Here is a 16,905-nt window from a genome sequence, read left to right on the forward strand (position 1 = left end):
AAATCTGCACAAGCACTCTGAAGAGCACTGCATTTGGTAATTTGACTTGATGCTGGCATGAATGTCTATTTAGATAACACTTTAATTGCGCTTTATGTGTGTCTAGATCATGTCGCTAGTTTTGGAACGTTACATTTGTAGCCTGGCTGTGTGCCATGTGTGGACTGTGTGATGTTAAATCTCAGTATCGGTCACATCGTTATTACTTTTCCTGCATCTGTGTAGCTGGTGCCTTCTATGATGTCTGGTATGCGATGAAATGTTATCTTTCTGTATTGTGTTCATACTTTCGTTACCTCTACGCTCTGTACATTCATGTTTCTTGTTTTGCTTTTTTTAACTTCTTTCTTAGAAATGTTTCTTTGCAACAATTAAGCTTGTTGCCATGTTTAAAGAAATCGGTTGTATATAACTATGTTCCAGTGCACTAAATAAACTTCCATCTTTCTTTTATGTCCATTAATTATTTCTTCATAATATTTCAATCTTGGCACTAATAACATGTCAAATAAGTTGAATTTCATTGTATTGAATGCTCTAAAAGAAGTTGAGTGATGGCTCTTCTGTGCTAATTTATTTTTGCAATAGAATTTAGTTATAGAAAATTTTCATTATAAATAATAATGATGGAACCGCGGTAATCCATCTGCTTACATAATCTGCTCGTCAGTCCGAATATGGTTTTGGAAGTGCTGTTCACTGGCATCAACTTTCTTGTTCCTTTTCTATTATGATGCACATCTCTGAGAACTGTACAAATGGTTTAATTTGAACATTTGGAAAGCGCTCGCGCGTGCGTTCCGACCTAATTTAAACTTCGACGTCTACCTGAAATTCACTATTCGCCCATCCAGTAATAACTAATAAAGTGCTATCTAAATGTCAATAAACTTCAATTTTGGGAAGACGAGATCCTTTAGCTTATCCAGTCCTTTTTTTTGCATATATCGGAGAGAAACTACGGCTTTCTTTCTGAAAAGTCAGAACTCAATTTCTTTTCTACATTGTTTAGGTGCCCCAGAATTAATTTTACATCAATTTTATACTTTGCGCCCCCCCCCCTTCCGCTCCCCTGGCGTCCCTTCATGCACAAAAGACAGAAGTGTTCCATCCTGTCCGTGCGGCGGAACAGACGGCCGGCTATTTATGATGCATTTGGGAGAATGCGCGTGGTGAGATAATTTGGACTTTATACGGAAAATTACGGCAACGGCGACGGCAAAAATCCGCCGAGAGTTCCATATAATTGCTATCGAGGGTCAGTGTACGGGGCAGATTTTGGCCCCCCCCCCTCTTAGTATAGGGGGGGGGGGGCCCTTGCCCCCCCTGCGCACGCCTTGCTCCTGAGATGATTTTTCTGAGATTTGCAATGAATGAAATATTTCATCTAAGAGCCCCATAATAAACCAGGTGCTTGAATGTTAATGCAATTCTTCTGTTTGCACTCCAGATGTAAATTAGCTGCTCCAAAGTGCTCCCAGATCAAAATTATCTGCTCCAAAGTGCTCCAATGAAAATTTTGCTTCAGTCCCAAACGGAAATTTTGCTGCTCCAAAAATCAATCAGAAGTTAGATACTGTGATGCACATCTCTGGAACTGTACAAATGACTTTGGAAAGCACCTATTTAAACTTCGAACCTGAAATTCACTATTCGCCCATCCCTATAAAGTGCTATCTAAATGTCATAAACTGCAATTTTGGAAGATGAGATCTTAGCTTAGTCCTTTTTTTTGCAATATCGGAGAGAAACTGGCCTCACTCAATTTCTTTTCTACATTGTTTAGGTGCCCCAGATTAATTTTACATCAGTTTTATACTTTGCATGCACCAGAAGTTCCATCCAAGGATATGATGCTTTGGGACAGATACTCTGTTGGAGACCATGGGTATTTTGTTGACTTTTTTGCATTTCCTTATTCGTTCTGAAATCACTGAGTATTTCTTCGTTCCTTATCAATTTAGATAACGGAAGTTGACTGTTGTGCATATCGATAGCCTTAAAATCTGGCCTCACTGTAAGATAAGCATTCGCTTCCTCGTTATGGGCTATTTATGCAAAGTATGTGGGGCTAGTCGCTTGGAATTTGTGGTAAGACAGTACAGCATAACTGGAGAAAGGGAGAGCAAAAACTTCCATGTAAGTTTTACTGTCCTGAGCTGTGTACAGTTACATGTACAGTCAGCAAGCTTAACTCGAACGCTCCGCAGTGTGTCATGGAATGCTTTGATTGCTGCAGCGCCACGTAGCTTTCACTTCTGTTGCCAAGATGTTGCCAATGCATGCCGACATAGTATGCAAGCATACCGAGGTATTATCTCGGCAACGGCGCTTACCGCTTTGCAGTTGGCATCAGTCAAACCAGTCAAGGCCACGCTGCGGAGCATTTGAGATAAGCTTACTGACGACTGTACATAGTATTGTACATTGTACGTAATAAGGAAAGAAAAAAGTATTAGCAGACACCGCTGGGGCATCTTCAGTCTGCAGGTATTTTTTGTTGTGCACTTTCCTGCCCTGTTGAAGTCGTCGCGGGAGCTGCGCCGTAAGTCTGGTCTTGTGTGCTTGGCCGTGGGCATGTCCATGAAGTCGCTGAAAACCGTATGTCCGTCGAGGTGGTTTATCCCATAATGGGGGTTCGTTTACACACTCATCAATCAATGGCGTGATCAAACCGATGTCTTCGCATCAGATGTCACAAGTCCGTTGGACCTCCTTGACGAGAATGACCGCTTAACAACTGTCGCAGACATTCACGGATACTACGCTGCTGTCACCCAAAAGTGGAGACAGATATCTGAGAGGGACCTGTGCGATCAACTGCAGTACACCAAAGAATCGTTCTGGTACTGTGTTCAAATTGTGAATCCAAATGTGAAGCATGAGCTGCCCTGCGCGTTCCAAACCTATGCCCCCTATTTTTCAATTAGCGCTTCTTAAAACTGACGACATGAGTCAGCTCCTGAGTGATTTCGCGAACTATGAGTGCTATGAAATATGTAACATTGTTGAACCCCTGTCGTTTTGGAGACTTCACAATGTCCAGTAGTCAGTGCTTTCTCGCTGCGCTCTGCGTTTTCTGGCGCTTCGCGCTAACGTTCAAAGCAACCTCGCAAAGTAACACAGCAACCTCGCAAAGTACGTACACTTGCGTGTTTTACAATAAGCTTTAAGCTAGTTAAGGTTGTTATACGCACAAGTACAGGTGTTTTGTGTTCAAGTATTTCGCTTGTGCATTTATATTTTTGTGCATTCAGACCTTCTAGAAAAAATAGCATGTGGTCCGTGTGTTTTGATGTTTCAGTATTCAGATATAAGTTGATCTAAAAATTTGGGGTTTTGAGAATAATGCAAATCTCCGAATTTCGGAGAATTGGGGATTTACGAGAAATAAACTCCGATAAATGCCGAATTTCCGCCAAAAATATAAACTCCGATAACGACGATAACACCCGCCGATTTTCAATAAATATAAAAACCGAAAACACGGAGCCCTACTTATAAAGTTAGGTGGTCTTGTAACGTTGACAGGGCATGTAGCAGAGCTTGCAGTGCAAAAATGCGTTTTTTTTATGAACTTGCGCTTGAAAGATGTCAGCGGAATGAAACTAATTTAAAAATACCAATACAATTTGTACGTAACATGTGTAAAATTACCAAGTTATGACACAAGCGACGCATATACACAGCCTTCGTGATTGCCAATTTTTATGCCCATCTCGGAGGCTATAGTTTACATCACTGGTCTACATTTCGCATTGAGGGCGCAGCGGTGGCATCGCGGGCTCTTTTAATTACGTGACAGTTTCGCGCCCAAAACAACATTGCGTGTCGGATTCCGCGGTGCTTTCATATTAGCGTGAAACTTTAGGATATCAAGAAACCGTGCGGCTGCATTTATCAGTTTTGTGTTCTGCGGTGCCCCCTCCTGTCCGCGTACACTTCAGCAAGGCTTTCGGCGGCAATGGCAAGGCAATGGCTTCTACGGTAGAAGTCTACGGTAGCAGTTCTACCTGGCACTTCCCACGCTTCATGATAGGTAAGTAGCGGGGTCTGTTCACGAAGACCGTTTGCCCTCTTTTCTTTTGTAGCCTTTTTTGCCATCGCATGTTTCGTTGCAGTAATTGTGACGTAAGCCACGTTCAATACGGATGTCGCACGGGCACGTTTGATTGCGATCTGGCTCCCAAATAGCGGTTTGACTAACGTCTCAGCCAACCTCGATCCGGAATAATTTGAACCGCGTAGCAGCAATTATTGTTGATCGCGATCAAGAGATCAGACCCGGATCGGCCCTGATGACGACAATAAGTGATCGTGTGACACCGGTGTAATCTATTGTATGCAGCCAAAAAATAATAAAACCATAGATGCTGTGTTATTTGTTCGTTCACTTTCATTATTTCTATTCATGTATACACTAAATAAAGTAAAAATAATATCAATTATGCTTTCCTTGGATTCATTCTTAGTTTGCTGTTTGTGATTATGTCAATTATGTCTATCAAAGATGGGCCCTTTTAACGAATGGGCCCCATAGTCCCTTGTTTGTTTAAACCACGGTTTCATCATGTTTTCCCGGGCCACCAGTTCAGTTGCTTCTCGTTGCTTGTGTCCTTTCGTCTTCGTTCAAGTCGGCGTTAGTAAACTTGTGCAAGTTTCTGTCTGGTGTTTTGTAGCAAGAACATAATTTTTCTTATTTTATAATCTGTAACAACCGCCTGTAAAGCATATCCCCCCTTCCCCATCGACGCGATGATGGGCTGCACAACTACTCATTTGCTTTTAACCTCTTGTAAATAATTGAAAAGTGAATAAATTAATGCAGCTTTGTTTATTATGTATTGATCTTCACAAATGACATTTTGTCTACAGGCTACCACCTGGACATTCGGATGCTAACAAGTTGACCATAATCGAAGTGATCAAACTTTTAAATTAAAAGGGGGGATGGAAAGGGCAGTATATTTCACAACAGCCGCTTTGTCGCAAGGTGTACTACATCACGAACTCCTAAATGGAGCAGTGGCTGCGATCCCAAAATCTTGGTTTAGAAAGGTTAAAGCTGGCCGCCATTCATCAATACAACACACTTCAAGAAATGCGAAAAGCCTGGTGCAGAGTCAACAGCACACAAGGCTCTTGTGATCAACTAGGTAGTGAGGTATCTTAGTTGGTTTCTTTCTCTCTTAAAGGGTACTGACATAAATTTTGGCCTCGCGTTTTTTTGCTGCGATGTGTTACTGGGGGCCTTTTAGTCATAACATGGCACATCGTTTGCTGCAGTGCGTGATAGATAATTAATTACAGGCTCCTCAGTACCGGCCAGTGTCAGTTTCGGTTTCAAAAAACGACAAGCCTCCGGGTGCAACTATCACCACCTAGCGGGTGCAGTGACGTTCCCGAGAACGCGGGCCGGACCCCAGGCCTCGCAAGGTGTTTACATCCATTTCCCTCACCCAAGCTTCGGCAGAAAGAAGCCCCCCCCCCCCTGTGTAACAAACGCGCATTTCGGAGCAGAGTTCCTGGAAGAATTCTGTTGATGGTCCTTGCGGGCCCACCGCGCAAACACCGGGATCGGGTGACCACCTCCTATTGTGTACAGCCACTGCAGCGACGAGACGCCGTGCGCGCCCTTCAGTTTTATGGCTTGGGGGGCCTGACATGCCACCGCGGCTCCCGGCTCATTAACGCGTTCTCCGTGGATGACCGCCCGCGGCGTTCCAGGAAGAAGCGGCGACTGCGGAGAATTGCGCGGGAGACGCTGTGGTGGAGACGTCGAAACCCGACATGGACATCGGGTCGGGAGACACCGGAAACTGGAGCGAGGGGGGCGAGAGGCTTTTCAACGCGGCGCTCAAAACACTGCGCGTGGGCCATTAGAGACAGCGCGCTTTGTCCGAGCGTTGGAATTCCTGGTCGCCCATAATTCACGCGTCATCGGACAGCTCGCCCATTCCACCCTCTCAATGTGGAGCTTCTACAGTTTTTTTTGCTTGCTCTACGTTGCTGGAGAGGGTGCTTTCCACTGGTGTAGGCTGCGGGGGCAGTCGTCGAGATTGACACTCACAGACCGACAAAAAAGAATGTTGTGTAAACAGTAGCGATTGGTTAGAGGCCACAGAAGGGCGGAGCCGCAAGCCAAGAAAAGCGGCCCCGGGACCACGATCGAGGACAGAATGGAGAATAGAGGACGGAATGAGACGAGGATAGAGGAGAATAGAGGATGGAATAGGATGGATTGAGAGGAGATGATATCGAGATGGGAGACGATGGGATGAGATGAGGACCGAGGCAGAGGATGGAATGTGATAGAGAGGAGAGGTGATGAGATAATGACTGAGATGGGGACGCCTGAGGGAAGATGATGAAGGGAATGAAGGAGACGATGAGGATGGAAGAGATCGAGAGCGTCACGAGCAGCGGGAAGAATTGGACAGCGACCCCAGCAACAAACCCCGAGGCCTCCATCAGCGGACCTTTCGTGAGACGAGCTTCATCTTCTTTATTTAAACGAACTTTGCAGGAAGGGGGGCGGCGGGTTGAGACATTGCGCAGTTTGACTAATTGTTATCTTCGCCCTCTCGTGCTAATCGTATGGTTTTATTGTCATTGATATCTATCCTGTATTCTGCAATTTTTGTCGCGAGTGTTATATTCTTTTGTTATGATTTTGTGTAGCGTGTGTCGTGTGAGGAGAGTATGTGCGTATGTAATTCATAATTACTATTAAATAATTTGTTTATAAACAAAGAAGGCTTGTTGCCTCTTTCCTGCCCGGCCCCAGCACGAATCCCTTTGAGTAAAAGTTGTTGAGATGCGTAGCCAAGAGGGGGTGAGAGAGAGTAGATAGCGGCGGCTTTAGCATTGGCCGAGTAAAGGGATTTAGTGGCCTCCCCTATTTGGCGGACGATAGCAAGGGGGGGACGTCTCAGCAGCGCTCGATCATGTCAACACACAGAACTGTGACGCACTTCCGCGCTTCGCGAGCAGCCTCCCAGAAGTAGGCTGCTGGAGCGAACGCGGCAAAAAAATGGCGGCTATGACGTGATTATAACTTGTTGCAGCGTAGTCACATGAGGGAAGTAGGGGGGTCACCGAGGGTTACCTCTGAGGGTGTCGATAGCTCGAGGGGGTCGATCGCTTATGCAAACTTCAAATTCATTTAAAATATGTTCAAAGCTATATTCGCTGTTGATATTTTGCACATGATATACGCATGTTCACGGAAATCGATCCCTCAGGCTATCTCGGCCGCGAAATTTTGTGTCAGTACCCCTTTAATATGGCTCACTGACCTGCAGTTGTAGCTTAGCAGGTAGGGTGCGGCTTCTTAGCAGCTTGAGGATGCAGGTTCAATTCCCAGCCAAGGCAGCCACATTTCAGTAGTGACAAAATGCATGAATACACAATTGCTTAGATGCCACTACATGTTAAAGAAACCCACCTGCTCGGAATTCATTCGGAGCCCCCATTACAGCGTGCCTCATAAGCACATCTTGCTTATGAGGCACGCTGTAACCCCAGAAATTATCATTATTATAGCTCAGTGACTTACCTGTAACTTCACTGCACCTTGTAGCTATGACTGTCAGTAAACAATGGCTTATGGTTAAGTTATGGGGGCTCAATATCCATGATAAATTTTGAAAAAAAAGTTCAGATATCAAAGTCAATATTTACCGAGTTTTATTATTCTCTGTTTAACTTGTCTGCAGCAATAAACTCATGAGGTACAAATAATTTGTGCCGTTTACCGCGTTTGTCATTTTTGTCCCCAAAAGCCTCTCTACAACAAAGCTAAATAAAACACTCGTAAGGACTGAATTTCACTTGTTCTTTGAGAGGAACAAATATTGTGGTTTGCTGATGTGTTTAAAATTCAGAAACTGTGAAATTGGCGAAAAAGTTTTTTTTTGTGACCAAAAGTTCGTTTTTTTTTATATAAGTGACAAATTCTTTTTCACCAAACCAACGTCAAAATTATTGCTCTTTTGTAACCTCCACCTGGAGTAAATTCACTCAAATTCAAGAACGGCGACCAGAAGTTCGTTCTTTTTGCACACCCTGTAGCGCACATGTGCCACACCAGAATCACCCCCGTGATGTGCAACCTGTTGCATGTTTTTACTGACACAATATAATGTTCACTTATAACACGCTTCCAGGTACACTACTGCATTGGGCAAAAAAATAGTGAAAGCCAACAGAGCTGGCCAACAGAGCTGGAACGTATTTCTTAAGCTGAGTGGTGCTGTTTGCCTACGGTTTCTAATACATGCAACAGCTTCCTGTGTTTGTTTGCATGAAAAAGTACGAGCTTCAAGAATGTTGTGATTTCGGCTAGTTGGACTAAATCATTCGTAATGGTACTAAGTGCAAACACATGATGAGGGACAAGATGTAGAGACGCACTGCCATCTTCCAACTGAAATTTATTAGATAGGTGTGCACATGTGTATACACAGAAAAACCATGCTCTATAGTAAGAAAATCAGGATAGTTGACATCAGCAAGATGTAGTGTTACCAGTAACCCTTGTCCCTAGATCACGCCAGGTAAGAATGCTCCTTATCTGAAAGGTGCAACGAAGGCAAGCTATCACATTCGTCACCTGACCGTACGATCCCCGCTGCCTCAATAGTCCTCCCTCACTGGCCAGGTGTGAAGAAAATACATTTGAGTGTATTTTGGAGTGTGCCTAACCATGTTCAAACCATACTACGTCCGGTCAGCACTCAGCGTTGCGAGATTCTAGTTTACCAAAAATTGTTGTCGAGAGATGCTACATGCATTGATCCTATGGGTGTTCACCAGGGACAGGAAATGTTTCATTGTTGCAACGATTTCGTTATTGTGGGTTTCGACTGTATATACATGTGTGCCGCTTGTAATAAATTTCAGTTGGAAGATGGTGCTGCATCTTGGTATTCTTGTCCCTCCTCTTGTGTTTGCCTCCGCGTACCATTACGGCCTTCCAGTTTTATTTCATTACAGGGACACTGAACAAAATTTTTGCCATCGAGATTTCAGCCAAATTGAAAGATTGGGTGCTGAAATCTGTAGACGCAACCTTCATATAAGGCAGAAAGTTGCTGAAGACAATGAATTTAGTGCGTTTTTCACACTGCTGTGTCTAGTGGCCGCGTGGTCAACTAAAGGAGGTGACGTTTGACATCCCCGGAAACAGGCGTGCCAACCTTGCTAGCCGTCGCTCATGTCTCTCAACCCCCTCCACTCCCACTCTAAGGTTCCTAGAACCAGTATGAACAGCACCGGCAGCGAAAAATGCTACCGGGTGGGGTAAAGCATCTAAAGGGCAGGGGCCATCTCACCACCTTTGTGGAAGGGGGAGAGCGGGATGTAAAGGAAAGGTGTAGAAAGGGAAGTAGCTGGAAAAGAAAACATGCTGTGTGCTAACAATCCTCCAAAAATAGAGCCAGCTGTTCAAAAATATGTCAAGTAAACTCTGTTTATCAGAACAGTCGCGTCGTTCAAGTGCAATTTCGATGCTTTCTGGTCATTTTTCCTTTTTTGTTCAGTATCCCTTTAAGCTCTGATGGACACATTACGGAGTGGTGCAATATGGACGAGACTGTGTGTCACAGGAACGTGACTTGTGAATGAAGTTTGAAAAATGCAGGTATTTTGTTGCGTTTGTGCAAGGCAAAATGTTACTAAGACAAGTTAAAGACCAATATAATGAAGACTACGAATGATGCCTCGAATTAGCCGTGTTCTGTTGTGAATGTGCAGCTTACCATTATATTGAAGGCTACACCTTTAGGCATGCTGCGAAGCCACTTATACAATTCCTTCATGAAGAAGGAGTGCATGAATCTTTAAGCCTGTCTTCTTGTGGAAAGTTCGGAACATTTCACATATGCTAAATGCATGAAATTGGATAAGTTTATCGACGAGTGGCACAGCGCAGAAAAACAGGAAAGGATGACAACAGAGGCAGAGTGCAAAGAGCCTGTTTATTTCCTGTTTATTTCGCTGGCAGCACCAGGTATATGTACTACAGCAGGACAGAAACAGCAAAAAGACAATAAGCAAGAGGTGCATGGGGTGATAGCTGCAAAGATCTAATCACCAAGTTTCTAAAAATTTTTGCTCCTCCTTCGTCAATGTAATCGATGGCATGCTGACACATCCCTCTCCCGCACAAGCAAATTCGGCCGCCTCAACAATTTCCCTAACGCACTGGTCTTTGTGGCGATAAACAATGCCACTTTTTGAGAACTCGGCATTCCACGGCTTAGTACACCGACGCATGGACTTATCGATACAGTTACCGCAGTGTAAGCTGAGATGACCCTGGTTACCATCTCTTAAATTCTTGTTGTGCTCTTTTAGCCTCGTGTTGACGCATTTGCCGGTCCTGTCCGATGTATTCGCGGCCGCAAGACAATGCACGCGATATACAACGCCCTCTTCACAAGGCACAAACAGATTCTGGTGACAAATACTGCACGATTTTTTCTTCTTCGCTTTTACACAGGTTGGTTTTCTTGCAAAGAAATGAAAGTTTTAGTGGAGCTGAAAACACGACGTCGACGCCTACATGCTTTCCTGTCTTCTTTAGGTTATGGGATGTCTGGTGAATATACGAAATAACGCTATTTTTCTTCCGCACATTGCAGGCCTGCCACATCATTCTTGTCACCTTAGCCGGATTGTTTCTCAATTTTTCGCAATAGGCCTTCTGCTACACATACCACAAGGGAGTTCGGGTAGCCAGCCTCCAACAGCCGTCTGTATTGAAGCGCTAGGCTTTCCTGAAGCGTATGCTCGCAAGACTTTGACAGGGCATTAGTGAGACAGTACGTAACAATACTGCGTTTCACTAGATTAGAGTGGGCAGGTAACGCGGGTAACAGGGCTTTTCTTGCTCTGGGTTCATAACCTCAACATATGTGATCATCGAAAAACTTTAGCCGTAGTTCTAAAAACCTAATGGAATTGTTTTCTGGCATTTCATGCGTCAAAACTAGAGGTGTTAGGTTTCGCCTGAAGGTGTCAAGCACGTTTACAGCAGTTTGATGAAAATCTGCATTTGCATTGTCAATTATGATTGAAAAATCATCTACAAATCTAAAAACCTGGGAAACATTCATGTCTTCTAGACAGTTGATAATCTTGCGGTTGAGCATAGCTAAAAACAGATCACTAAGTACAGGGGCGATGACCCAATACAAATTCCGCGCTTTTGCAGGTAAACACCTGTTTCCCAAGTGGCAAATGTAGACCACAGGTACATGCCAAGCATTTCCAAGAAACCACCTACAGACACTCCGCTACTGTTTTAAACGTAATGGCCCCTAACCTATCAATTGCCTATTCAACACATTGTAGTAGGGCATCCTATGGTAACAAGTAAAACAGATCTTTTATATCTATTGAAAAGGCTGACACATTAGCATTTTTATGCTGCTGCAAGTACTCAACAACCTGCGCACTGCTTTTTACCAAGAATGGCTCTTCTATCTGAAGCAAGGACAGCTTATCTTGCAGGAACAACGCCAAACATTTTTGCCACGTACTCTTTTCTGAAATGATTACCCGAAGGGGGCATCCAGCTTCGTGAGTCTTTGCAGAAAAAAAGATATCTAAGGAGGACTTTTTCTTATCCTGAACTTGTTTGACAAGTGATTGTATTCCTAGGCGTTTACAAAGTTTCGTAGCTAGCGTCTTAGCCTTTTTTGAGACTTACTTGGTCCATCCTATTGAAGTTGCTGTTGATAGCCTCAGTAGCCTTTCTACGGAGGACGTCATTGGGAAAACTGCAAAATCACCCTCTTTATCGGAGGAGAGCACACAAAGGCAGTTACTGCACAAATAATCAGACAATTTTTTCAATGGCAGTGTGCGAGAAGGGCGTACTGAGTAATTCAAGAACGTCCACCCCCTGTGAAATACAACTGTTCCTCTCATCTTCCGTGCGAATCTTGCTACTTCTGCGAATCTTGCTTTTAATCATTTCAGAAAAGGGTAAAAAATGTCTGGCGTTGTTCCTACAAGATAAGCTTCCGCAGGATGCGCTACTAAAAATGCAAAGTGTGTTTTCAATAGAATAAAAGATCTGTTTTACTCGGCGGATGCGCTATACAATGTGTAGGCGATTAGGTTAGGCCGTTACGTTTCAAAACAGTAGCGGAGTGTCTGTAGGTGGTTTTTTGGAAATGCTTGGCATGTACCTGCGGTCTACATTTGCCACTTGGGACACAGGTGTTTACCTGCAAAAGCGCAAAATTTGTATTGGGTCATGCATTGCCCCTGTACTTAGGGATCTGTTGTTAGCTATGCCCGACCGCAGGATCATCAACTGTCTAGAATACACGAATGTTTGCCAGGTTTTTAGATTTGTAGATGATTTTTTAATCATAATTGACAACACAAATACGGATTTTCATCAAACTGCTGTAAACGTGCTTGACATCTTCAGGCAAAACCTAACACCTCTAGTTTTGAAGCATGAAATGCCAGAAAACAATTCCATTAGGTTTCTAGAACTACGGCTAAAGTTTTTCATTGATAACGTATGTTGTGGTTATGAACCCAGAGCAAGAAAAGCCCTGGTACCCACCTTATCTGCCCACTCTAAGCTCGTGAAGCTCAGTATTGTTAAGTACTGTCTCACTAATGCTCTGTCAAAGTCTTGCGAGCATATGCTTCAGGAAAGCCTAGCGCTTCAAATAGACGGCTGTTGGAGGCCGGCTACCCGTACTCCCTTGTGGTTTCTGTAGCTGAAGGCCTATTGCGAAAAATGAAAACAATCCAGCAAGGTGACAAGAATGACGTGGCAGGCGTCGATGTGCGGAAGAAAATAGCCGTTATTTCGTATCTTCGCCAGACATCCCATAACCTAAAAACGATAGGGAAGCGTGTAGGTGTCGACGTCGTGTTTTCGGCTCCACTAAAACTTTCAGTTCTTTGCAAGAAAACCAACCCGTGTAAAAGCGAAGAAGAGAAATTGTGCAGTATTCGTCACCAGAATCTGTTTGTGCCTTGTGAACAGGGTGTTGTATATCGCGTGCCATTGTCTAGCGGACGTGAATACATCGGACAGACCGGCAAATGCGTCAACACGAGGCTAAAAGAGCACAAGAATTTAAGAGATGGTAACCAGGGCCATCTCAGCTTACACTGCAGTAACTGTGTCGGTAAGTCCATGCATCGACGTACTAAGCCATGCAATGCTGAGTTCTCAAAAAGTGGCATTGTTTATCGCCACAGAGACCAGTGTGTCAGGGAAACTGTTGAGGCGGCCGAAATTGCTCATGCGGGAGAGGGATTCGTCAGCATGCCATCGCTTACATTGACGAAGGAGGAGCAAAAATTTTTAGAAACTTGGTGATTAGATCTTTGCAGCTATCACCCCATGCACCTCTTGTTTATCATCTTTTTGCTATGTTTCTGTCCCGTTGTAGTACATATACCTGGTGCTGCCAGCGAAATAAACAGGTGAAACTCAGCGCTCTTTGCACTCTGTCTCTGTTGTCGTCCTTTCCTGTTTTTCCGCACTGTGCCACTCATCGATATGAACAAACTAGCCTAGCAAGCAACCATCCCTGGATAAGTTTGTTCTGATGCTTTGAATTTAGAGTGTTGAACCTGAAAGAGTGGGCAGCAGTGGGTGAGCTAACAACGAACCAAAAATTTTATGGTAAACTGTTGCAGTCCTTGAATTAGCACAGAGGGCATGGCCAAATAGAAGACATACATAGATAATGGTTTGCCAAGGGAACAGTTCACTCACAATAGCCTAATTGTGGGATGGTGGATGAATCGGCACTCAACACGTGACATGAATGCTAACTTGCAATGTTTATTTTGCCTCAGGCAAAATGTGCAGGTGAGATAGAGAGCATATCTATAAATATTTGTTCAATTGAAAAAAATTTTTTTAAAGTGGAAATAACTGAACATATGCCCAATTAACATGACAACAAAACAATGCTCGCATTTTGATGGAGGCGAAAATGTTTCTGAGGCCCGTGTACCTAGATTTAGGTGCACGTTAAAGAACCCCAGGTAGTCGAAATTTCCGGAGCCCTCCACTACGGCGTCTCATAATCATATCGTGGTTTTGGGACGTTAAACCCTAGATATATTAAACAAAACAATGCTCCTTAGTTATGACTCTACTTCATATGTAGAGTACCAAAGAACTCGCTGATGATTTTATTTTGATGTGTTAGATGAAATTTGTACATTTTGTTTTAGGTACATATGCACGGGCTGGGAGAAAAGAATGAGAAGCAGAACCAAAATCTTACTTTGCCACCAATGCAGCTGATGAGGAGTGACAGAAAGGAATACCTAGGAACTAAGCTGTGAGTGCCACCCATCTGGTAAGCATCATATTTTACGGTGATTTTAAACCACAAAAATTGTGTTTCCCCATCATTACCCAATGTATATTAATGCAACGAACATTTGTACCCTAAAAATAACTAGGTAGATTGGACATGTTCTAGTTGCAGAATTGAAACAAGACAGCTATTTATAAACACGAAATCTTGAGAATAAAACTGCAATTATTGTGTTGAACATGTGCTGTAGTATACATCAGCCTGCTTAAATGTGTTTAAAGCAGCCTGTGAAATTCCAAACTTTCTGAAGGCAAGCTTTCAGATTATTTCCTAATTATTTACTGGCATTTTTGAGATCAAAGATGAGTCTTGTGCAATACTGCTCAACTGCATTGCTTAAGACTTGCGCATAAAGAATTGCATGTAATTAGTACTGATAATCAATTTTCCTGGCAGTTTTGTAAATAATTACATTTTTAATTTGCAATGGTCATTATGATTCAGATACTTTTCGAGGGACAAAGTATATGCAATCGGTAAATTATTGACCAAGAAGTATAAGAGGCAGCACAGCTTCGAGAGCTTCAGTTTTGCAAAAAACCACAGTAGTATGACCCTGGTCTTGGCCACAAGCAGTACGGTTGCACATGTTCAGAGGAGCAAAGCCAAGCCCTCTGTATTCAATTCCTCATCATTATACCTTCAGCGCAATGTTGGTCAACTAATTGAACCAAGGCTGCTATGATGTGACGATGGCTACTTCAATGTTCTCTGAGCAGTAGAAAACGGTAAAGCACTGCACTTTAAACAGGACTCAGATATGAGCATCGTGGCAATGGGACCACAATCGTGTGTGCAACGTGTGCACATGCATTACAACATATCCCCTCCCTCTAGCATGCATATTGAGAGAGTTTTCAATGTCACTGTTGATGTCCTCACGCCATAAGGAGGGTAGATTACACTTGAACCCCGCTATTAAAGGAATCCTGGCAAAAAAAAATCAAACATGATTTGATTGTTACATCACATCACTGGGAGCATATAGGTGTCATCTGTATATCAGCCACAAACACAGCCTAAAACATTTTAATTGAGTTTTAAAGCTTATGCAGTGCAGAATCGGAAGGTGTGCATGTACATCTAGCGATGTTTCCAGAAAACTTAATTAGAGCGCAACCACACGACACATTCACACACACACACACACACACCTAGGCATCAACCACGTACAGCGCTCACTTCCAACTGATTTATTCATCGCACGAAGGCTTGAATATATACATGTGGCACATGCACGCATTAACATCAGATAAAGCCAACACACACACAACCAAGACATACATTTTTTTCCTGCTCCTTCCATCTCACAGTCTAGATCTGATGAACTGAAATTCACTGGGAAACGGAGATAGCGACGGGGTGCTTACACAGCGGTCCTTTTCTTTTTCTATGCAAAAAGCCACTAACACTTCACGTGCTGTTTTCCTTGTGCTTCTGCCCAGAATCTTTGTATCAGAAAATCCTGTGTCACAGCCACATATTATAGCATGCGCAACCAGGTGCGCATACTTGTTATCTCGTTTTATTAATTTTGGCCGTGTTCCCTTGACTGGTCATTAACACATCTTTCGGTTTGAACCGATGTACACTTTGCCGCAGGATAGGGGCATCGAGTACACAACCCCGTGGAACATTTTACAAAAGGCCTCTCATGTTCTTCTCGCAGCCGCGCTTTTGCTATCGCAAATACGTTGGCACAACTTCCCGATTTTCTCGGGCGCTGAAAAGACCATCGGTACACCGCGCCTAGTCGCGACTTTCTTGAAATTGGGCAAGAGGTTATGGAATATGGCACGACTGCTACGCAGCCCTCAAGGATTCGGCCACAAGTTTATTATGTATGTATAGATGTGTTTGATCAAGGAAGCATCTACACCCCAATGCTTTAGTTCCTCCGCAGCATTTGAATTATGCAGTTTTTTCCCCACCTGACAGACAGCTTTCCAGGCTGAGAGTTGCGACAGTGGCTTCCACAATAGGTCGGCGGGCCTGGTAGTATCAAACATAAACACTAACACTACCTGTATGTTTCTGTATATGTTGCCTGAAAGTCCAATTGGACACATGCACGTTTAGTAATATTGTTTAAACATTGTACAAACATTGCCACAATGTCGGAATGCCATCCTGAACGTTGCTGCAATGTTATATTATAACGTTTCGTGGTGGTCCGAAAGGGACATTAAGCACATTCACGCAACGTTACCCACTGACATCTAGACAAATTTAGGCAAACATCATGACAACGTTCTGCGTCACTTGGAGGAGGCCCCCAATTCTGCATGCCTCAAAATGAGAACATGATCTTGCTAGCAATGAGCAGCTATTAACGTTAAATTACATTTTTTTTCTCTATGAAAAGCAATATTTGGTGACCTGTATTGTTTTCCTTATGCAGCATCGGTGTCTCCCAGTCATCCAGCCACTAAAGCTGGGGAAGACCCGTGTTCATTTCCCGGCCGTCCGCCACCGCTGTGATGTTCGGCTTGACTTGAGACACTGAACGGCCTATAAATCGTGCTCA

General features: G+C 43.6%; 1 long non-coding RNA gene across 1 annotated transcript; it reads left to right on the plus strand.

Annotated features, from left to right (window-relative positions):
* Nucleotides 1-3,781: 3,781 nt before the first annotated feature.
* On the plus strand, nt 3,782-16,820 carry LOC119383223 (uncharacterized). The gene is made up of 3 exons (XR_005181629.2): nt 3,782-4,039; nt 14,230-14,357; nt 16,780-16,820. It is a non-coding gene; the product is annotated as an uncharacterized LOC119383223 (long non-coding RNA).
* Nucleotides 16,821-16,905: the final 85 nt, after the last annotated feature.

This window comes from Rhipicephalus sanguineus, chromosome 2 (genome assembly GCF_013339695.2).
Source record: "Rhipicephalus sanguineus isolate Rsan-2018 chromosome 2, BIME_Rsan_1.4, whole genome shotgun sequence".
NCBI lineage: Eukaryota > Metazoa > Arthropoda > Arachnida > Ixodida > Ixodidae > Rhipicephalus > Rhipicephalus sanguineus.